The sequence below is a fragment of the Notothenia rossii genome (genome assembly GCF_949606895.1).
Source record: "Notothenia rossii genome assembly, chromosome: 10".
Taxonomy (NCBI): Eukaryota; Metazoa; Chordata; class Actinopteri; order Perciformes; family Nototheniidae; genus Notothenia; species Notothenia rossii.
This window is the reverse complement of record NC_136908.1, coordinates 29,598,008-29,620,803: the sequence shown is the minus strand read 5'-3', so window position 1 is coordinate 29,620,803 and position 22,796 is coordinate 29,598,008. Positions and strand designations below refer to the sequence as shown.

The window sequence follows — 22,796 nt, the reverse complement described above, 5'->3', positions numbered from 1 at the left end:
CACCCAGCGTACATCTAAAACTCTGCCAATGCGAAGAAGTTGTGAGCCTACTTCAGCTGCTGCATCTTTGAGTTCACGCTCATTTTTGTTCGACATACTATAAAGTGAATATAGCTTCTGCATAAATATTTTAAAGTGGTTGACACCCGTCACCTCATCAACAGCATTTGACACAGCTAGTTCCAGCCTATGGTTCATACAGTGCAACACAAAGAGCCTTGGGAATCTCGAGGTCAACCTGGTTGCTACTCCTGACTTCTTTCCTAGCATGACACTGGCTCCATCAGACACAAATGTTACCCAGTTTTCAAGAAGCCACTCTTCTGTAAAGCCAGCCTTCATTAAACAGGTGAGTAAAGCCTGTTCTATGCCATCTGCTCTCTGATTGTCTAATTCAACTAGATCAAGGAATATGAACTCAGGGCTTGCTCCTTCAATTGACGCTTTTACAGAAACTGTCATGACAGGTTTGTGACTTAAAGAAGAGGCCTCGTCAATAAGGACAGCTAACTTCGTGGATGATGCTATTATGTTACTCACAATTTTGCTCTGCATCTCACTGGCAACATGTTGTATGATTTGTGTTGCACTGTAACGTGAATGAAGTATTGAGCCCATCTTAACACCATTCAGTTCCTGCAGCTCAATGAGGCTCTCATGGTCAGAAAAGGGTCTGTTCTTTTTGGCCAAATGGTAGGCTGTTCGGAACACAGCATCAGTTTCCTTCTTGTAGGACTCAGTCATAACCTCCACTGCATTCTCAATGGCCGATTCTTTTTGTTGTTCTGCCACCTTCACAGCCTGAGAGTGTGCCTTGGACAAAGCATGTTTCCTGATCTTATTTCTCAAGACTGACAGACTTGTTTCTCTACTTCCCTAAGAAGACACTTGAATTTCAAAGTTCATCCATTCTCTTGAGAGTGATACACCTTGCTCCTTGTTGATCCCAATGGAGTTCACACTGCTACAAACCAGACATCCTGTGAAGCATAAACATACAATGTAACTACTGTATCCACAGCTGTATGTGTGCATGGTCTATTTTTCCCATATACATAAAAGGACACACACACACACACACGCACACAATATTAATGTGTGTCCACTGTTTCTGAAGCTACCTAAACTAACAAGATACCTACACTTACCAAGTTTTTTGTTTTTGGATCCCAACCAGGGGTTCTTGGATTTAAAATCCTCTTTTTGATTGACAGTCCACAGGTCAGGCCAGTCATTATTGATGTCTAAGGGAAGAACAACAAAAGTGATTGAATTATAGGCTATAAAAGGGGAACAATGACCATAACCTATTCAAAAGTGTAAAGTTGTCACCTTCATAATCTGCATTATTAGATTTTTTCATTTTAGCCCCCAAATAGTCAAATAGTCAATTACACAGGGCCTAGCTGTAGCTTTATCCATGGCTGTGTCAATACAAAGTGTGAAAACTCTTCTAAGAAAAGGCGTTATGACGTGACTCAATGTTGCACACAAATTAGACCTAAACACAGACAAACCTTGTGCCCTTTTCAACCAGGTCCTTGGTAAACAACAGCACGTTTCCTTTCGTGAGGAAGACGCACTTTTAAACTTTTACCGTCATATACGTCTTTTACTTCCTACCGCATCCTGCCTTCAAAATAAAAGTACCCGTTTTCATAATGTATCCAAATTTGTGGATTCCACGTAGCGTCACTATGCCCGAATCTGGCTGTGCGTCGCACAAGGTCAAAATGCCCTTGCTATTTTTAAGCTGTTGGCTGAAACAACAGTCGCCAAAGTAACACAGATATAAGACTTTATTCAATCCTAAAAGAGGTAGATCGGCGGGATAAATGGCTGTCTTTAATTAGAAGAGACCACTGGCAGCCAACATCTACCCTCAGATTGTGCAGTCTCCTATAAATTAGCACTAGCTACATTTGACCTCAAATTATGTAGCTGCTAGTGCTAGCTAGCTAATTTTTTATCTCCATTTGACAGGAAAACGCTGACAATCCAAAACACTAATCTTCAGTTGCCACAGCTAATGTTACAATTAAGCAGATAGCTGTGTCACGTCACCAAACACACGATGATCTTAGCATTATGTTAGCTAACGTTAGCTAAACGCTAACGTTCTTCAGATTGCGTGGTACCTAGCTATGCTCTTGAAAAGCCTTCAGGCTATCTCTGGTGTATGGGGATGGATTTTGTGTACAAGATAAATGTAAATGTCGGGAAAATAAACTTGGGGCAGACACTTAGCATAAGGGACACAATAAAGTTCAGAGTAATAAATATGGATTGCAGCAAATAATGGATGTATTTTCCAAATGTCTTTCTGTCTCACTAAGGCAGTGGTTCTCAAAGTGGGGGGCGCGCCCCCCCTGGTGGGCGCAGAGGCATGCCAGGGGGGGCGCGAGAGACTAGGAGGAAAAATGGTTATAAAAAAAATAAAAAAAAGATAAAAAAAATAAATAAAATAAAAATCATAATTTGAAAAATTATTGATTCGAAAATAATATGATGCAGTACAGTACTATTACGTCTGGGTCTCTGTTTCATTAAAGCTCGGCTCTGTGTGTGTGTGTGGAACGAGCCATTTTGTGTGCGCGTGAGAGAGAGAGAGCGCACCGGTACTGGAGATCGTTGTTGTTAGCTTCTGGTGCTAGCGAGCTACGCTAACGGATATAAGGAGTTTTTTCAACAACAAAGTGGAGGAGAGTCCTCTCCTGTCAGACTGAGAGCTAAAGGACTCTCTCAGTGTTATCTCAGTGGGTCTCAAATGTTTTGGTCACCATTAATGTAAATAATTATTTCCGAGGCACACGTTTATATGATCATTATAGTTATAAAAAAATAAGAGAATAAATGAAAAACAGGTATGAAATACTATATGACAGTAAAACAAGAATAAAGTTTAAAAGGGTGATTTGTAAAATATCCATCGAGAAAAAGTAAATCTGTTTACATTTCTGTTTCATATGGGTGTTGAGAGATGTATCCATAGATCTCTTCCTTTCGCTCTCAAAGTGCACCAGATTTATGCTTTTAACTTCAATATTTAAAAATAAATCTTCCCGGGGAAGCTTGCCCCCGGACCCCCCTATGTGACGTCCACACATCACCTATAAAAATAGCACTTTATCCCTGCTTACACCTATATGCCGTGAGCTGAATATCGAGCCTTCATTGTAACAGTCGCGGGTACGTTGTGTATTTGCGTGGGGATTGTTGCAGTAGAAAATTCCACTGTAGCGACCGGTACATTAATGGGAAACCCTAAATGTTTGAGCACCCTCTATGAAACGTCAAGCTACCCCACAGCACCCCCAAAATAAATCTCTGGCGCCGCCACTGAGCCTGATTATTCGTTTTGGGGGGGCCCGACTTTTTTTTTTCTCCAAAGGGGGGGCCTGACAGAAAAAGTTTGAGAACCACTGCACTAAGGTGTGCTGTGCTCATTGCCATGAAGCTATAATAGCTAACTAGCGCCACTAGAATCAGAAATACAAAATTTAAAAGTTGAAACCAACTATTAACGAAAATAATGCTATTACTACTTTTATGTTAGTATATATGACTACCTAGCTACGATTTGTTACAAAAATCTTAAAATATAGAAGTGAGACCGACCGTTATTGTCGTCTTCATCTCCTTCCCTGTCAGCATCCTCTTCAACGGATGAGGGGGACGGAGGGAGCGCAGGTGTTGGGCTGATGTCAGGGCTGATGATAACAGGGCTATCAGCTAACAGCTCCGGTGTTCTAGCCTCACTATCTGTAGCTGAGCTGCTGGCCGATGTAGTTCCACAAGGACGTTTATTGTAAAAGGAAATTTTAGTCTGAATGGCTCGCTTCATTTTAACAGTTCATACAATTTTTGTAATGGCAAATAGTTGAAAGTAAATTAACATTTGTCTATATGCAGTTTTTTTCCCTTATTAAGACCCGCCCTACTCTGCCTCTGATTGGTTTTTCATCAGTTCTCGCTCTGAAAACCTGACCAATCTAACCAGCGAAGGCATAGAGTGAGCCAATATGAGGCAGAGTAGGTTTGTGTCATGAGTCTTCACAGTACTATGAAATGACATTGAGCCACTACTAAATAATGCGCACCAGCGGTGATTGAGAAGTGGGTATACGCCATGCTGTCTGAAAAATAAGTGGGTATACGCCGTATACCTGCGTATACCCTGGACTACACCACTGTCAACGACACTATAAACCTTGTCCATCATGCTAGCCCTGACAACACCGGTAAGCATGCCTTCATCTAGGTTGCACTGTTAAGTGTCCTGACTTGCAGTGGTTCTCTCCTCTACTGTATCTACACTCTTCTTGTCATCTTTGTAAAACGATATCAGACTGGTAATTGACACAGCCATGACTTCTAGTTAAATTCAGTGTGGCTAAAATGAAAAGCTTTGTTAAAATATGCAAGCACGCGAAAGTCAAATTCAGCTTTATTGTCAAAAACTCTACATGTGTTATACATCCAGAAATATCAAAATATCGTTTCCCACAGTGTGACATGTATACATAAAACAAAACAAAAAGGGCCTAGATACACGTGGTATACATTAAACAAAACAAAAAGGGCCTAGATAACCGTGGTATTGTGGTGATTGACATTATTCACCCACGGAACTATGGGTTGGGGTATTGTTCCGCACGGACATTAGTGAGTTGACCGGACTTCCTGTTTCCCCCGGTCTTATCTTCCCGGGCTGAAAGCTGTTTACATGTTGTTCTGATGTTAAATAAAAGTCTAGCTTGTACCTTCGATACCCCGCCTCCGACTCCCGTCTCTCGGCACTACATTGGTGACCCCGACATAAGTCTCGTAGAAGGATCCGAGACTGAACCGAGCATGGCAAATAACGCCGTTTTTTTCAAACTGCCGGAGTTTTGGGATACATCTGCAGCTGCATGGTTCGCACAGGCGGAGGCTCAGTTCGCCCTCCGCGGAGTAACTGATGACGCATCACGCTATTTCCACGTCGTTTCGGCACTGGGAAGCTCCACTGCGACCCGGACGGTGGGCTTTATTACATCTCCCCCTGCCCAGGATAAATATGCAGCGTTCAAGGCTTTCCTGCTAAAGACTTTCGAGCTGTCTCGGTCGGAACGGGCCCGACGCCTGCTCGCTATTCATAGCCTGGGAGACAGCAAGCCTTCTGACCACATGGAAATGATGCTCAACCTGCTAGGTACGGAAGAACCCAATTTTTTGTTCATAGAACTGTTTCTTCGGCACATGCCGCCGCATGTTCAGACAGCGCTCGCTAACACGGCTATTACTGAGCCACGCGCTTTAGCCGAAGAAGCTGACCGGTTCTTCCTGGCCACCCAGCGTTTTACCCCTGAGGTGCTGGCCCCGACACGCAGCGGCTCCTTCCCTGGTAGAGGCATGCCACCTAGCAGAAGCTCCAGGGCCGACGTCAGCGACTCCAGCCCTGGCCTGTGTCAGTACCATGCACGCTATGGGGCGAAAGCGAGGATGTGCCGTCCCCCCTGCACCTACAAGGAAACGGGAAACGCCAAGGCCTGCGCTCGGTAGTGGCCGCGAGCGTGGGCACATCCAACCGGCTCCTGTTCATCAGGGACACCCTCTCTGGTCGCAGACTCCTTTGTGACACAGGAGCCCAGCGGAGCGTCCTGCCGGCTACGGTGGAGGACGCCGCCGGTGGGGGCCACGGCCCACCTTTGACGTCCGCTAACGACACCCCTATCCGCACCTATGGCACAAAGACAGTGGACCTGTGTTTCGAGGGTCAGCGGTTTAAGTGGGATTTCATCACGGCTGACATCTCCTTCGCCCTCCTTGGCGCAGACTTCCTGTGCGCTCACGGACTGCTGGTGGACGTCAAGAACAGCCGCCTGGTGGACGCACTGACGTTTGCCTCGTTCGCATGTACCCGCGGCGAGGCGTCATTCAGCGGGCTCTCCAGCTCACTCTCACAGGGTGACAAGTTCCAGCACCTTCTCAGTGAGTTTCCCGACTTGACGCAGCCCACCTTTTCCGCTGCCACTACCAAACACAGGGTAGAGCACCACATTGACACTGAAGGCCCCCCAGTCTATGCTAGGGCCCGGCGGCTCAACCCTGACATGCTGTCGGTCGCCAAGTCGGAGTTCGACAGCATGGAGCGTCTGGGCATCATCCGCCGCTCGGACAGCCCTTGGGCTTCGCCGCTCCACATGGTCCCTAAATCAGCCGGTGGCTGGCGACCGTGTGGTGACTACCGCCGCCTTAACGACGCCACTACGCCAGACCGCTACCCGGTCCCTCACATCCAGGACTTCTCTTCACACCTGGCGGGCAAGCTGGTTTTCTCCAAGGTGGATCTGGTGCGGGGCTACCATCAGGTTCCGGTGCACCCCTCAGACGTCCCCAAAACTGCGGTGATTACGCCGTTCGGGCTTTTCGAGTTCCTGCGTATGCCGTTTGGACTTAAGAACGCAGCTCAGTCCTTTCAGCGGCTGATGGATTCGGCGCTCAGAGACATGCCATTCATTTTCGTCTATTTAGACGACATCCTTGTCGCCAGCTCCTCCTCTGAAGAGCACCAGGCACATCTCCGTGTCCTTTTTGCGAGGCTCAGCCAACACGGCCTGATTATCAACCCGGCAAAGTGTCAGTTCGGGTTGTCCTCCATCCACTTCCTCGGGCATCTCATCAGCAAAGATGGAGCCGCCCCCCTCCCATCGAAAGTGGAGGCCATGTCCGCCTTTCCACGACCGTCTACAGCTCGGGCGCTCCGAGAGTTCCTCGGGATGGTGACGTTTTATCACCGGTTCATCCGCCGGGCGGCCCACACCATGCGCCCGCTGTACGAGGCCCTCAAGGACAAGTCCCCCGGCCAGGCCATAGACTGGACGGCTGAAAGGGAAGCCGCTTTCGATGCCACCAAAGCCGCCCTGAGCGAAGCCGCCATGTTGGCTCACCCGTCACACAGGGCCCCCATCGCTATCACCACCGACGCGTCTGACTACGCTGTGGGCGCGGTGCATGAACAATGGGTCGACGGCGCCTGGCAACCGCTTGCCTTTTTCAGCCGCCAGTTGACTCCCAGGGAGCGCAAGTACAGCGCTTTCGACAGGGAACTCCTTGGTCTCTATTTGGCTGTTCGCCACTTCCGTTTCCTGCTGGAAGGCCGGGAGTTTGCGGCGTTCGTGGATCACAAGCCACTTACTTTCTGCATGTCCAAGGTGGCCGAGCCGTGGTCCGCCCGACAGCAACGCCAGCTTTCGTACATCTCCGAGTACACCACGGACATACGACACATCGCTGGCAAGGCTAACGTGGTCGCGGACTGCCTCTCCAGAGCGGTCATCGGAGCTGTGCAGCTGGGCCTCGATTACCTCCGCATGGGCGCTGACCAGGCCTCTGACCACGGGGTCCAGACCCTCAAGGCCTCGGTCACGGGATTGCGACTGGAGGAGGTCACGGTCGGTGACTCGGGCGCGAAGCTGTGGTGTGACATCTCCACGGGCCAGCCTCGACCGCTAGTCCCTACGGACTGGCGCCGACCCGTTTTTGAGGCGGTTCACAATCTTTCCCACCCCGGTAGGAAACCGTCCGTGAAGTTGGTGTCGCAGAAGTTGGTGTGGCAGGGGCTTAAGAAGGACGTGAAGTCCTGGGTCGACGCATGCGTGGCTTGTCAACGGGCTAAAGTCCACCGCCATACTAGGGCCCCTTTTGAACTGTTTGCGGTTCCTGAGAGGAGGTTTGACCATGTCAATGTCGACCTCGTAGGTCCGCTTACCACCTCTCACGGTTTCACCTACCTGTTTACGATGGTGGACAGGACGACCCGCTGGCCCGAGGCCGTTCCCCTCACCTCGACGTCAGCTTCCGACGTTGCCCGCGCTTTCATCGGCACGTGGGTGGCGCGCTTCGGGACCCCGTCTGACCTCTCCTCTGACCGCGGTTCTCAGTTCACCTCGGAGCTGTGGAACGCTGTTGCTGTGGGTTTGGGGGTCAAGCTGCACCGCACCACCGCATATCACCCCCAGGCTAACGGATTGTGTGAGCGGTTTCACCGATCCATGAAGGCGTCACTGCGTGCCGGATTGACAGACGGCAACTGGGTGGATAAGCTCCCGTGGGTTATGCTCGGCCTCAGGTGTGCCCCCAAGGAAGACCTGCAGTCCTCGTCGGCGGAGCTCGTCTATGGCCAGACGCTACGGGTCCCCGGGGAATTCATTCCCACCGCCACTGTGCCCTGGTCTGCAGCCGGGCATCGCTCCTCCCTGCTGGAGACCGCCGGGACATTCACGCCCATCCCCACGTCGCAGCACAGCAACCCAGCTTTCCGGGTGTCCCCCGGATTACGGTCGGCGGATTTCGTTTTTATTCGCCACGACGCTCACCGCGGTCCCCTGCGCCCCCCTTACGACGGTCCGTTCAGGGTCATACGTCACGGGGACAAGAGCCTGGTGGTGGACGTTGGTGGCAGGCCTGAAACTGTGTCCGTTGATCGGATTAAGCCTGCTCACGTGGACGTTTCCAGGCCGTTGGAGTTGGCTCTGCCCCCACGTCGGGGCCGCCCTCCCATGTCCCGCCCCCCACCCCCTGTGGGGATGCCCTCGCCCTCGTTGGCGCCCCTGCCCCTGCCCTCGCCTGCGGCCCCGCCCTCCTCAGCCCCTATGGTCCGTACGCGCCGGGGTCGGGCGGTACTTCCTCCCAGGCGCGAGGGTTTTGACTATGGGTGAATTCTGGGGGGGCTTGTGTGGTGATTGACATTATTCACCCACGGAACTATGGGTTGGGGTATTGTTCCGCACGGACATTAGTGAGTTGACCGGACTTCCTGTTTCCCCCGGTCTTATCTTCCCGGGCTGAAAGCTGTTTACATGTTGTTCTGATGTTAAATAAAAGTCTAGCTTGTACCTTCGATACCCCGCCTCCGACTCCCGTCTCTCGGCACTACAGTATACAGTTTAAAATGTTAATATATTTAAAGTGTTCAAAGTGCAGTTTCAGTGCAAGTCAGTTGAAACGATCTTAAGTTGGCGTGACGTTGAAGTCGTGCGACCCTGCTGCTGTACTGGCTTGTAGTTCGTTAGCATAACGTTAGCATTTCGCTTTTGGCGACTAGATTTATGATTCAAAAATTATAAAAGTAGGGTTGACATGTGGAGATTATCCGGCTGAACAAAACATGATCCCTCTCTTAAATGTGTGTCAACCAAAGACCTTATTTCGAGCTATTTTCCAAAATCCTACGGAGAATTTGCATTGGTTTTTCACGAAGGAAACGGAAGAAGTTTACTTCCGGGTTGTACGACACGTCACTGCGGTTCTCTTCGCGTGTAAACAAACATGACGTGTTGCCTTTTGTCTACTGCAGTTCCTTATAGATTGAGAGAGAGAGAGAGAGAGAGATAGATTGATAGCGACAGTCTGTAGTGAAGGAGCGCGCTCCCGCTCACGGGAGACTGCTTGCGCTGCGCTCAGCAGCAAACAGCTGTTTGCTTTTCACCCAACAACGACAACACCCTCACGAAACCCTATGTTGTACCGTTAATAAACGAAACAATTTAACAAAATTGCTTGTCAAAATCCGATACCACAGCACCATTTTTCTTTTTAAAGCAATACTTTTGCTTTGAAAATCAATGCATTCTAATGCTGGGTCAATTTGACCCCGGTGGCGGTTTTAGGTATAAAAAATCTCTGGCCGTTCTAGTGTTAAAAACTACAAGTCCTTTTATATCAGCTGTGCACCGTTATGGTGTAAATACTATTATTTAACAATTCTTTTTATTGGGTTCTTTTATTTGGGGTTAAGTTCATTGTTAGAATAAGTGAGAAATGAATTTAACTTCTGTTAGACAGCTATCATACTGAATAAATATTTACTGTGAATGTATGGAAAAATGTATGGCATATGGCTGTCTAACAGAAGTGAAATCCATTTCTCACTTATTCTGACAATGTACTTAACCCCAAATAAAAGAACCCAATAAAAAGAGTTGTTAAATAATAGTGAAGTCACGTTGTAATAACAATAAATCATCTCTCTCGAGTTTTATTTTTCAGCTTTGCCAAAAGCCACTGTGTCAAGTGTCCCTCTTGAATTGCCGTCCGGAGTTCTCCAGTATGGCGGACCATCTCGCACATGCGCAGTACAGATCGGGCAGGGGGACGGATGGGACGGATCGGGTAGGTGACAGCATAGATATATATAAACACTATGACTCACCCGCGCTGCTGGCCAATGGAGACCGATGTTGCCACATGGCCGCCATCTTGCTACAGGCAGTGCTCTCATTCATAACATTATGGTTTACTATTTAAATAACCATAGCTTGCTCAATTTTCAACCAATTTTCCAACGGTTTGGTTTTTTATAAACATCAAATATGTAGTTATGATACTGCATACTTATAATCATGGACTTTCTTATGAAAATAACATTAAGCAGATAAAGCAATAGCTATACACACAGAGAGGGAACAACAAGGTATTTATATTAAAAATTTGCCGGTGTATATATTTCCATGTATGTTATTATATTGTTAATATTTAAAATAAATTATAAAATAAAAATATATTTATATTTTATTTATAAAAATCGGTCTCATGTTACCACTCTGTAAGCCAAGAGTTGTTAATTTAGCAATGCCTTAGCTTGAAGAACAGGGAAACAACTAATGACAATAGGGTGGTATATTATTTAGATATTCACACCTTTATCAGAAGAACCAAACCAACATAAAATGAGCTCACAGACAGGCCAGTTCTAACAATTATTTTTGACATCAGATCTTCATATCGTCCTAGTTTTGTATTTAGTTCTAGATTTGTAAACAAATCCAGAACCTTTGAAATACGTTACCACTTCACAGCACGGTGCGCTGAGTTCTTGTAGTCGAAACAAGCCCAAGAATAATATCAACTGTACCCTGTGTCCTTTTGTGTCCTTCTGTAGTCCATTTTCTGTTGTTTGTCTTGTCTTACCCCGGCTGATATCTCACTAAATCCACTGTTTTAATTGTTCCCTATATTGCCCCTATGCCCTGTAAGGTGTCCTTGGGTGTTATGAAAGGTGGCCCCCCAAAATAAATGTATTATTATTAAGAAGAACAACTTGGTGTGGAGGGGATGTAGGAAGCAGGGGGAGGTGGGGAGAGATGGGGCTTCAAGGTTCAAGGTTATTTTGTTTTAAATGTGTCTTGGAGATAAGGACCAGCTGCACACAATAAAATACAGTATAACACAAAACCAATAAGACACACGGTGACACATGGCACACCAACAATCAATCGTCGTCTAGCCTCAGATTTGGTATTCTTTCACAACCATTGTATGGGTTTATTAGACACATATTAGATGCGTACTTTTAAGAAATTGATCTTAATAGGCTTGTCCCCTTATAAGGCAAAAATATGTTTTGAGGCTCTGGACAAAAATGGCTATTTTGATTGTAAAGGTTGCCAACCCCTGGGTGTAGTTTCAATGTTTGCACATTTGTATTCAAGTGTATGAGTGACATAGAGCAAGTGAGATGGCCAGTGGTTCTAAAACTTTTTACACATAGTACCACCTCAAATTATATTGGGCTCTCCTAGTAACACCATCATAGACCTTCCTGGGTACCACCGAGATAAAGGATTTAATATGACAAGCCAAATGATGCTCTCATTTGTGAGTGACATTCCACATGCAAATAAGATAAGATGGTACTTTATTGATCCCAATTTGGGAAAACATTTTTAGTTACAGCAGCATAAGGGACAAGGCATTTTACAATAAATTAGAAAAAGCAAGAAAAATAAAGAGGAAAATATACATGTTGAGTTTGGCAGGATATTATATATATAATATACAGATTATATATGTTTAAAATGTACAACGTGGTTATATTCAAGAGAAACTATGGAGCAGAGAGTTATCTTCCAGCCAGAAGTGATTTGTTGTACAGAGTTATGGCACTGCGGAGCTCCGCTGACTGTCCAGCTGCAGGTGGAGAGGACGGGTGGGGTTATCCATGATGGACAACAGCCTGTTCAGTGTCCTCCTCTCCACCACAGCTTCAAAGGGGTCCAGCTTGATGCCCATGACAGACCCAGCTTTCCTGATCAGTTTATTGATCCTGCTGGTGTCACCGGCTCTGATGCGGCCCCCCCCCCCCCCCCCCAGCAGACCGCAGCAAAGAAGAGTGCACTGGCTAAAACAGACCGGTAGAAGATCTCCAGCATCTTGCTGCACACGTGGAAGGATCTCAGCTTCCTCAGAAAATAGAGTCTGCTCATCCCCTTCTTGTGCACAGCGTCAGTGTTGATCCTCCAGTTCAGTCATTGTCTAAGTGCACTTCCAGGTATTTGTAGTCCTCCACAACAGCCACATCCTCTCCCAGAATGCACAGGGGTAGAGGAGACGTCCTCACCCTCCTGAAATCAATGACCATCTCTCTGGTCTTGGCCACATTCAGAATACTCACAACATTAGGCTGAGGATCATCTTCCGCTCTTCTTGAAGCGGTTGTGCTTCTTGTTGCTTCCGGCTAAAATAAACATAATTAAAGACATTTTGAGTGTTTAAAATGTGCTGTAATACACAACACATTATTTATTCCTAAACTTGCAGAAAGAAAAACTAAAGTGTGACATTTAATCACATATTTATATATCAATCTTATACACCTTGAATTCTTGTTGGCCAATGATACACATACCCTTTGAAGATGAGCTGGGAAGTTGAATATTGTTGGCACAACACCATCTTTAAGCCGGACAGTCTGCCCCATCCTGTCAAAGTCCTCACAACTGAAGTGATCACTGCAGAGCAGTGTCCTGCCACAGGAAACAAAACCGTCCCTTCTTAGGGCAACTTCCCACTGCCTCCTCCTCTTTTGGGAAACCTTAAAAACATGAGAAAGGTAGCCGGATATATAAATTATTGTCAACATTGTCCTCCCTTCTTTCCTTTAATATTAAGGGTAAGGACAAAAATACACAACGAAATTATCATATGTTTGGGGTAATTGTATGTATGTAATGTATACTTTAAGAATAAGACAACCACACTAAGAGTTATAAAAAAGGTGTCCAAAAGAAACATTAAATAATTGTGTAAAGAAATGGTAGCAACATATTCTAAAGAGGCTGTGTCAACATCAATCTTGCAATACTATTATCTCACATAGCCCCACTGATCCTGTGTAGCAGGACTTGTAATATACATCCACTAAGTAATTAACGATTATCCTAATTATAGCGTTAATATTGTCATATCTTACACGTGAAAGGTGATTCCTCGGGTTCTTGTTTGCAGACTGCGGCAATTAGAGCATCCATAGGCTGCACAAAAGTCCGGCATAGTCAGGTACTTCTGTAAACACAAAGCCAGCAATTTCCTGTATCATAATGTACCTAAAATGTAAGATGTTTTTAACAAGCCAAACCACTTCGAAGAAATCATGTGTAACTTAAGTTATGTTGAAAAGAAAGAGCAGTTATGCCTCTCCCACTGGTGTAAAGTTGCTGGGTCAACTTTGTAATACTAGGTCTCACTCACAGCCTCTTGTTATTAGCCAGCTAATAAATACAACCACATACACAAAGAAAAGCTGCAATTTCAACATGTCCAAGCATCCTGTATCATAGCCATGCTAATAATGTTTATAATAAACTAAACCGTTTGTAAATCAGTCAATATTTCAGCGATTTAAGAGTATTTTCGTGCAGATCACTCACCTTACAACAGCTACCATAGCGTGTACCAGAGTAGCTGTTAACTGTAGCAAGATGGCGGCCGGTGAGCTACGCTGGAAAATCTCCCAGGATCCATCTAGTGTTTATATATATCTATGGTGTGTATCATGTGTATCGCTCGAAATGTCCCTTATAGGCCTACGTCTGTTGCCGATGACTTTATTTTGAAATTCAGTTCCTGAGGAACGGCTAAAAAGCCAGAGATTATAGAATCAAACGAATAAATTAAAACAAGGATAATTGTGTGTTATTGTTGAGTAAATAACAGTGTGTTATTCAGAAAAGAATAACAAATTAGAAGGAAAAAAAGATTTTAAAAATACAGATTTCATTATTCTGAGGCTCCGAGCCCCATTTCTTTTACTCACAGACGGCGAAAAAAGTCTGACATTATACGATTTAAATTAAAAACAATAATCGTGGCTTGATATTGAGTAAGAACCGGTAAGAACATGTTTTTATGAACCACACAGCTTCCGGTCTACCAAGACCCGACCGGACAAAATGTGCGAATGATCTTAGCTACAGAACATTTCTAGTCACTAAATGTTTTGAGGATTTATAAATATATATTTTAACTAGAAATACTGATTTATTTACACTTTGTGGAACTTCCTTCTCTTTCCATTAAGTTTCAGTCAATTGCAAACACAATGGAGGGTGGCCTGTGCAGTTTCTGTGAGAGTAAAGGAGCTTGACAAATGCTAGAGCCTTCCACCTGCGCATACTGCATTCAGAATGACAAATCATGTGATAGTCCACTTTTATGACCCGTAGGACAAAGAAAGGAGCTGTTTATTATGTGTGTGTGTGTGTGTGTGTGTGTGTGTGTGTGTGTGTGTGTGTGTGTGTGTGTGTGTGTGTGTGTGTGTGTGTGTGTGTGTGTGTGTGTGTGTGTGTGTGTGTGTGAAGGGCACACAGACTTGATTGCTACCTTTGTGTGACTGCTCTCACTCACACAGCATTTATTAGAAGCAATGTTTGCGATTTATAAAAAATAAATTTGACGGTAAAATATGCGGTCCTCCACGCAAACTCTGACCCATGCGTACGCACTAAGCACAAAAACGGGAGAGACGAGAAACTGCGACACCGTTAGCAGAAGGAAGAGTGGAGAGACATATATGAAGAATTCATTTTCAAACATTGATTAAAGCCAATCTTAAAATGATTAAACTAACGCCTGTTTGAGACTCCTCAGTGCACACAAAAACATAACTTGGATAAATAAATATATACGGATATGTTATTTTAAACCACCTCGAATATGTTGTGTTGATGTTATGAAATGTTTTCTCATAAATTATGCGGTAAGCAGGAGGACATAATTACGTCTAAACTGACGCCGTTTTGCATTTCTATAGGTTGTAAATACGAGCATGGTTTTATACACTATCATGTTTAATCATGTTTTATGCCGTTTGCTAAGACTTGATAAGTCGCTCACAAAAAACAGGAGGCATGGAAACTACACTGAACAAAAATATAAATGCAACACTTTTGTTTTTGCTCCCATTTTTCATGAGATGAACTCAAAGATCTAAAACATTTTCTATATACACAACCATTTCTCTCAAATATTGTTCACAAATCTGAAAAAATCTGTGATAGTGAGCACTTCTCCTTTGGATAATCCAGGTTTGACTTTTCCTCTAATAGGACTCTGGGGATCGGGTCTAGGGTTTGAACAAGCTGCAGAAAAAGAAAAGCACCTAATAATTTATTGATGAAGAGGAGAAAGTAAAAAATATTATTATTATTTTCCCAAAAATACTTAACCAACAGGTTTAACATCTGTGTGTTGGACAGGAAGCAAAATAGAGTCTAAGGAATGTCATGATTACATATGAAATATGACAGATAGATAATTAGCTTTGAGTTTGAAATGTTTCACATGCGATAAAAATGTCATTGTTTCTCTGCTTTGCACCTGTTTGTAAGACATTGACTTGCCAATTATGTTCCTGTGGTGTGACGTCCTGCATAACCTCAAATATTTTAAAATGCAGAATAAACTCACAATGTGTCTAGATTTCCAGAAGTAAAAGTCCTGTTTTTGAACGACAATGTGTGATATACTCCTAGCTTGGATTAGATTAAACTGTTTAGTCATAACACAGAGTACTGAAACGAAAGAAAAATGCAGTTTATCATCCATCTAACCAGAAGTGCAAACATCAGTAAGATCAACAGCTAATACACAGAGTAATATAGAAAATAGCACAATGTAAAATAAGCAGTAAGGAATACATGTTTAATGCTACGATTCTACAGTTGTAATTATTAAGTAAAATGATAACTAGGCTAACACAAACAAGGTTGCATGACTTTGAAGTCACCGCCATGTAACTAAAAGCATAAGTTTGGGCAAGTAAAGCCACTTGTTAGCAATTGACTTTTTGAAGACACATACAAGCTTTAAAATGAGCAAGTGGGGTATTTACTGGCATCATTTATGTTCTATAACAAGATCAAAACAACACTTCTTCCAGGCATCTAACTAAATACCCATTTAAAAAACCCAATGACTTTGAGACGAGGAAGTGGAAGTTCAAAATGCTAATGCTAACGGTAACACATTTCAGTTCCTCCTGTATACGTTGCGTTAATTGGTAACATACAGTTAGAAAAGTTGAGTACAGGATACAGTATATTTACGTAGCTGATCTAAGGCAAGGGTTTATTTAAAAAAGGAGTTGGTAAACTCGTATTTTTAGGCTGTGGAAATGGAAAGGTAATAGAGCGTAGTTTTGACAACTCAATTTGCTTTTTTCATCGTCTTTATCGGGGTTTTAGAGGAGCAAATAGTCAAGGTTTTTGACTGTAAATAGTAGTGAATAGATCTTCAGCCACAACTTGATTATCTTTGCGTTATTATCTGTGCTTACAACATACACAGATCAGGTAGATGTCATTTATTGTAACGATAGATATAAAAAAATATTATTTCAATATAGCTTAAAGTTTGAGTGAAACCAGAGAGGTTTGTTGTCCCACACTTGTGTTATTTGTGGCCCGGACTACAACTACATCCGTCAGCCAGTCACTGACATGCCAATCAAAATGTTGGTGTCAACCTCAATTAGCTCTGTTTAACGCTCTCACAGATTGTTCAAAACACATATGGTGCAATTAGCCTCCGCTCCGTGTTGCATGTGGCCCTGGTTTCTGAGGCATTTCAGTCACCTCAGGGTTCCCAGAGGCCATAAAAGTCCTGTTGATGGAGCTGCAGTGGGGGGGGGGGGGGGGCTGAAGGCTTTGGAGCCTGGTGGGTAAAGTGAGAGAGATAGGGCTCTGTTCTGAAGGGAGAAAACATGAAGGCAAGGCGTGTTTATTTATATAGCACCTTTCAAACCAAGGCAATTCAAAGTGCTTTACAAAAATGAAAGACATAAAAGGGGACCTATCATGCAAAATGTACTTTTTGATGTCTTTTATACATAAATATGTGTCCCCGTGGATCCTTTTTTGGACGGACACTATAATTTACAGCGGCAAAAAGAAAAGTCTTGAGCCTGGATTTAAAAGTAGTAAGAGTTGCATCGGTCCTGCAGGATTCTGGGAGTTTGTAACAAATCAAGGCCTTGGAAGATCATGATGCTCAACCGGTGTTCCGTACAAGCGTCCAACAGTAATCCATACAGAGCTCATAACATGATTCCAACGGCAAAGAATGAACAATTTAAAATGGTAAATAATCAATTTTTGTGATGAATGTTTACTTTTTTGATCGTTTATTTGACTGCTTAAACATCATCTTTGCAGAATTACGTGCAAACAGCATCTGTGTTTACGTCCTACTGCTGCAGCCAAGAGTGGCGTCAAGTGGTAATAGCCTGGCATAATTAAAAAAGCTTTAGGGTACATATTTAATAACGTAATAACACAATAATCATTGCACAGACTACAGTACAGTAATCTCCTCCCTCCATTGGGTGGCGCAGGAATGAGTCCTAAATCCTGAAATTCGTACTCCCTCGTCTCGAAGTCAATGGGTTTTTTAATAACTATTTGGTTATGTTTTAATGTGCTAGTGTAAAACTTGAACATCTTGTAAGCTGTATGTATTATGTATTAACACGGGAATGTTTTTCATTTTGTTTTATGACTTAGTATTAATATGTAAATTGCCCCCTGGTCAGGCTTTAGCTTAGCATTGGTGACGTGAAGCCATGTGACCTTGATGTAGCATAGATCCCGTTGCTCTGTCAAGGGAGCCCTTGTGATGCTAATTTCTTGGTGGAATTATTAATGTAGCGATCAGTTCATCTGTACGGAACCTCTTCTACTTAACTGACCCTCCATGAGAAAGAGTTTTCCTGTTGTCATGAGGACATTTCTTTAGAAAATCCTCAAACACCTCAATAGTAAAGGGAATCTACTTCACATCTTCAGATTATGCACATTGCGTTTTTCTGTTTGCTAAAATAAACTTCCTATGCTTATGTCAATAGCTTTATTTGTATTTTATCTTCTCTAATTTCTTGTGTTTTTCTAAATATTTGTATTGATTTTTCTTTAACTTTTTGTTTTGTTTTCATTCTAAAATGGAGTTAGCGTCACAAAACTCCAGGTGTTTCAGCTGTAAAAGCAGCAACCACAATAAGATTGAAACACAGTTTAGCACAGAAACAGATATATGTATTTTGGTAGCGGACTGACCCAGCAGTAGATCTCGTAATTCCTGTGAGTATAAATCTTTCTCCTCTTGCTGACCCATCCTGTCCTGCTTATCCCATGTGTTCTCTTTGAAGGAGCAATATATTCTTCACTCCTAAACTATGCTTTCAATCAACACACAACTTGACTTCCCTTTGACAAAACATATAAAAAGGCTTTAACTGCTGAAGAGAAAAGAGTAATTTACAGTCATCCATCAACACAAATGATATGTATGTCAATATTTGTTATGTTTTACTGTATCTTAAATCTGTAAACCTACCAAGTAATGACAATCAGATTTATGGCCAAGTAGGTTTTTACATTAGAGTTATGTACTCCTTTATGCAAAATGGTAACAATATAAACAGTAAAAGGTCAAAAGGTAGAACAATTTTAAAACCACAAACTCTATTCAACATATTCATTTAAAATTAAAAAGAGCTATAGTGTTCAAAATAAAGAGAATGCAATGTCAAGCCAAAGCACCATTTGGCATTTTCTTCTCTGGCAGTGTCAGAATCCAGAAGCAGTCCACACTTGTGAACATGTATCTGTAGACCTGGAAACTACATCAACAAAATGATGTGAGATCACTGTTTGTGTCTTTCTTCATTAAAGAGACAGATGAAATGATAGAATGCATGTTTGGTGTTTGAGCACACATTACATCGTCCTCCAACTTCACTCTCTGGTGCCAGAGGAACCCCCCCACCCCCCACACCAGTGAACATACAGGGAGTGGACCACCACACACACACACACACACACACACACACACACACACACACACACACACACACACACACACACAAACACACACACACACACACACACACACACACACACACATAAATACAATATAATATGTAGGTTACTATTTTTACTTCAATCTGCACTGTACTTTGCTGGTATGATGCTGTACAAAAAAGGGCCTGGCTCTCTGAAATCCGTGCAATTCAATCTTGCTTCCTGAGTTTAATAGCAACATGAGCACAGCTAAAAAGTAGTCCACCATTGTTGTTATTATAAGAGAAATTCTTACTGTCGTGACGTAAACGGTGACGTCCTGACGTGCCTCCTATAAGGTCTGGTCAGTGGGAAAGCAAACTGGTTCTTAAGTGGTTCCTAAATTGAACCAACTGCAAACCAAACAACTCGGGACGCAAAATTGGCAGTGACTATTGATTAAATATCTATGTTGAACCTGGGAATGATGGGCATTGTGTACATCAAGCAGTTCATGCCAAAATATGAATCATATTTTATATTTGAAATGTATAAAAGGAAATCTGGGTGAGCCAGTACCTTGGGCCTGATGTAACTGATGACTAATTATCAGACAGATGCAGCAGACTGTTCTGAGGGATGGGGTGATGTAGTGGGAGCCGGGGGTGTCAGCCATGACAGCAAATGGTTTTTGTGGCTCATGGGTCAGGTAGGAGGGCCCCTTACCAGATATTTGGGCCCCAGGGAGGTCAAGGCTAGCCCTGTGCACAATGCACCTTCATCATCTGTTTGAGATGCACCAGGGAGCGGAAGTTCATAAATAGTGAGAAACTCAGAAGCTCATGTTGTCTGTGAGCCCACAGGGCTGTGATCTTTGTGCATTTATAAATACAGATGGGACGGGACAGAGACGTCTGAACACCACTTCTCCTCCTGCTGGTGTTTCTGACTCCTCTTGAGGTTGTGTGTACCATGCAGAAGGTCCATGGCTTGTGAGTGTAGGACACAGATTGTGCAGACTCATGCAAACATGATGATACATGTTCATGTGACCCCTAATGCTGACAGGAGTGTTCTGCTTGATGCGATTAAATGACTAAATGTCTTTTATTGAGCACTTACCATAGAACAGATCAGATGTACAGTTACAGTCAAAGGGTTTGTAAATGCCCCAATAAAGGAAAACACAGCTGTACACACATCTTATGTTGCAGATTTATGGTAAAATTGTTTAAATGTATTATGTATTATCTTAACTCAATATCCAATCATTAAAGTATAAAATAGATATATTTAACATAAATAAACGTGTTAAATTATCAGTAAATCACTTATGTTAGGAAAACCTTGTATCTTTGCAAACTTTATTTTTCGTTAATTCGAATAATAATAAGGGCTACACATTTATTAAACATCCCCTTCTGAACAAAACAAGCAATATTTCAGCCAAATGTGTGTGTGTGTGTGTGTGTGTGTGTGTGTGTGTGTGTGTGTGTGTGTGTGTGTGTGTGTGTGTGTGTGTGTGTGTGTGTGGCGTGTGTGTGTGTGTGTGTGATGCCAGGTCCTGAGCTGCTCCACTGACAGGGAATGGAGAGCAGGTTTATCACAGCCTCACGATGTGTCCGAGGAAACAACAACAGGAACACAATCTATCGCCATGGAGAGTCCAGCCGAGGAGACTCACGCTACAAAACACATCAGAGATCGTCGGGCCCCAACGTTCCCTTAAAAACATTCAAAAATTCAGATGTTTTCCATCGCAAATCTTCCGCCCAACAGGGACTTGTAAAGCACATAGAATTACATCAGAGAGAAAGGGAGGAGGAGGAGGAGGAGGAGGAGGAGGAGGAGGAGAGGGAGGAAAATTCTTCAAGTATGAGAAAACTTTACAGCTCTCCTCCCCTCGACTTCTCTTTTTTCCCTGCTCTCTCCTCTGTCCATCCCCCGTCCTTCCTCTCCTGCTGGTCAGTCAGTCACACACACTCAGAGGAAGTCTGCAGACCACAGCAGGTAAGATGCTCCTCCACTCTCAGGGCGCTTAGATACGCATATTTGATTCATAATCATTCAGGACATTTTGGAATAGGTTGATGTATATTATAGATATTGTATTATATGCAGGGATAATAATTACATGTGTTAATTGTTCATTAGAGATGAGATAAGGGGAAAAAAGCAATATGCATTATTAAAACTCACTCTCAGATGGTCTTATGTGATACTAATGCTAATGTTTTGGAAACAAAACTGTATGGCTCACTTTAGAGAATCAGTCTTCACAAAAATAATGATAATATGCAACCATATTCTCATTTTTTATTTGTTTTATTGTTTTATGTCCTATATAACCAGTTTGCATTGTTGGAGGAGCTTGGGACTTAAGATTTGCAATGCCATTTCTACACTGTAGCTACTGTGCATTTGACAATAAAGAATTTAAATCTTGAATATTCAGAAAACATTTTTTTGTTTGCATTCTTTTCAGCACACCGGCTGTTGAAAAATAGAAACTTCTGTGGCACTCAAAAAGTGAATTTTCTTAACCAAGGAAATATATACATTTTCTGAGTATCTCTTATTTCCAGTCTGCAATTAGGATAATATTATTTCACCCTGATTCATGTTAATTACAAAACAGAGATAAGACAGATGTTTGCTGGAACATTTTAAAGATTGCCTTAAACAAGTGAATTCATGTTGGAAACAAGTGGAATCACCATGTTTGCATAGTGGTTTATCCAGATAAAAAAAATATTTAAGATGACGATGTTAAATGCACTTCACTAACATCAAGGCATTATGGGGGATTCAACCGCATCCACTCCATCTTAAAGCTCCTGCATGCAAGTAGGCAATAGTTGAAATGTGCTGCAGTGTTATAGTGGTGACAGATGAAAATGGAAACACATTCATGTGAAAATTACAAACCTTGAGAGTGAAGTCGTTTTGTTTTGTTGTGCACTCGTGACATCATCCTGTCTGACTGTTCAGACTTTAGAGAGTTCACTTGACTGATATTTGGGAAAGAAGGCTTGTACCGTAATGGCTGTCCATCATTACATCACCAACAACCAAAAATCAAAACACGCCATTGACCTGTGTAGTCCACAAACTATTTTTCGCATCTTTTACATGTCATTAGCCTTTACTGAGTTAAAAATGTACAGGGGGGCAGTTTTCCACATGATGGGTTGTTTAGGAGTTCTGCTACATGTTTTTAAAACCAGTCTGCAAAAAGGGTTTTGTGAATCCAGAGGAAGCTGTATGAAGTCTGATAAATGTCCCGAAGTGATGTCACTGGACTCAGTGTTGGTTGAGTTTACAAATTTGAGAAGGAAAAAAAGAGGGGGGGGGGGGGGGGTGGAGTTTGAAAGAAATGATGTCACACCCCTCTGCAGCTCCTCATACCTGCTGCAGGTTGGAGGCTCCAGGCTACATTAGCACCAAACTAGCCAAACACACCTGGCTCTCACACCCAGCTGTATGTGATTAAGTTGAATTATGGGTAATGTAGGCGCCAGTTTTTAAGGAAGGTGGAAGAATTTGTGGAATAAAAAAGACTACATCTCTGGTTCTGCTGCATAGAAAAATATGAGTACTAATTTGACCAAGTTATCAAAAGCAGAACATCTTTACTGATTTGGAGGTACTGTACAGGGTGAATTTAACAAGTTGCAGTTTTCTATAGTATTTGATCAG

General features: G+C 43.2%; 1 protein-coding gene and 1 long non-coding RNA gene across 2 annotated transcripts in view; one reads left to right on the top strand and one right to left on the bottom strand.

Annotated features, from left to right (window-relative positions):
- Positions 1 to 11,679: 11,679 nt before the first annotated feature.
- On the bottom strand, positions 11,680 to 13,705 carry LOC307022452. The gene is made up of 3 exons (XR_013803398.1): positions 13,235 to 13,705; positions 12,671 to 12,856; positions 11,680 to 12,499 (listed from the first exon to the last, which is right to left on the bottom strand). It is a non-coding gene; the product is annotated as an uncharacterized lncRNA (long non-coding RNA).
- Positions 13,706 to 20,976: 7,271 nt separating this feature from the next.
- Positions 20,977 to 22,796, top strand: part of tnxbb (tenascin XBb) — a 51,194-nt gene continuing 49,374 nt past the window's right edge. Inside the window, exon 1 of the mRNA XM_079655635.1 lies at positions 20,977 to 21,107. The gene's annotated coding sequence lies outside the window, so the exon portion shown is untranslated. The remainder of the gene's footprint in view (positions 21,108 to 22,796) is intronic.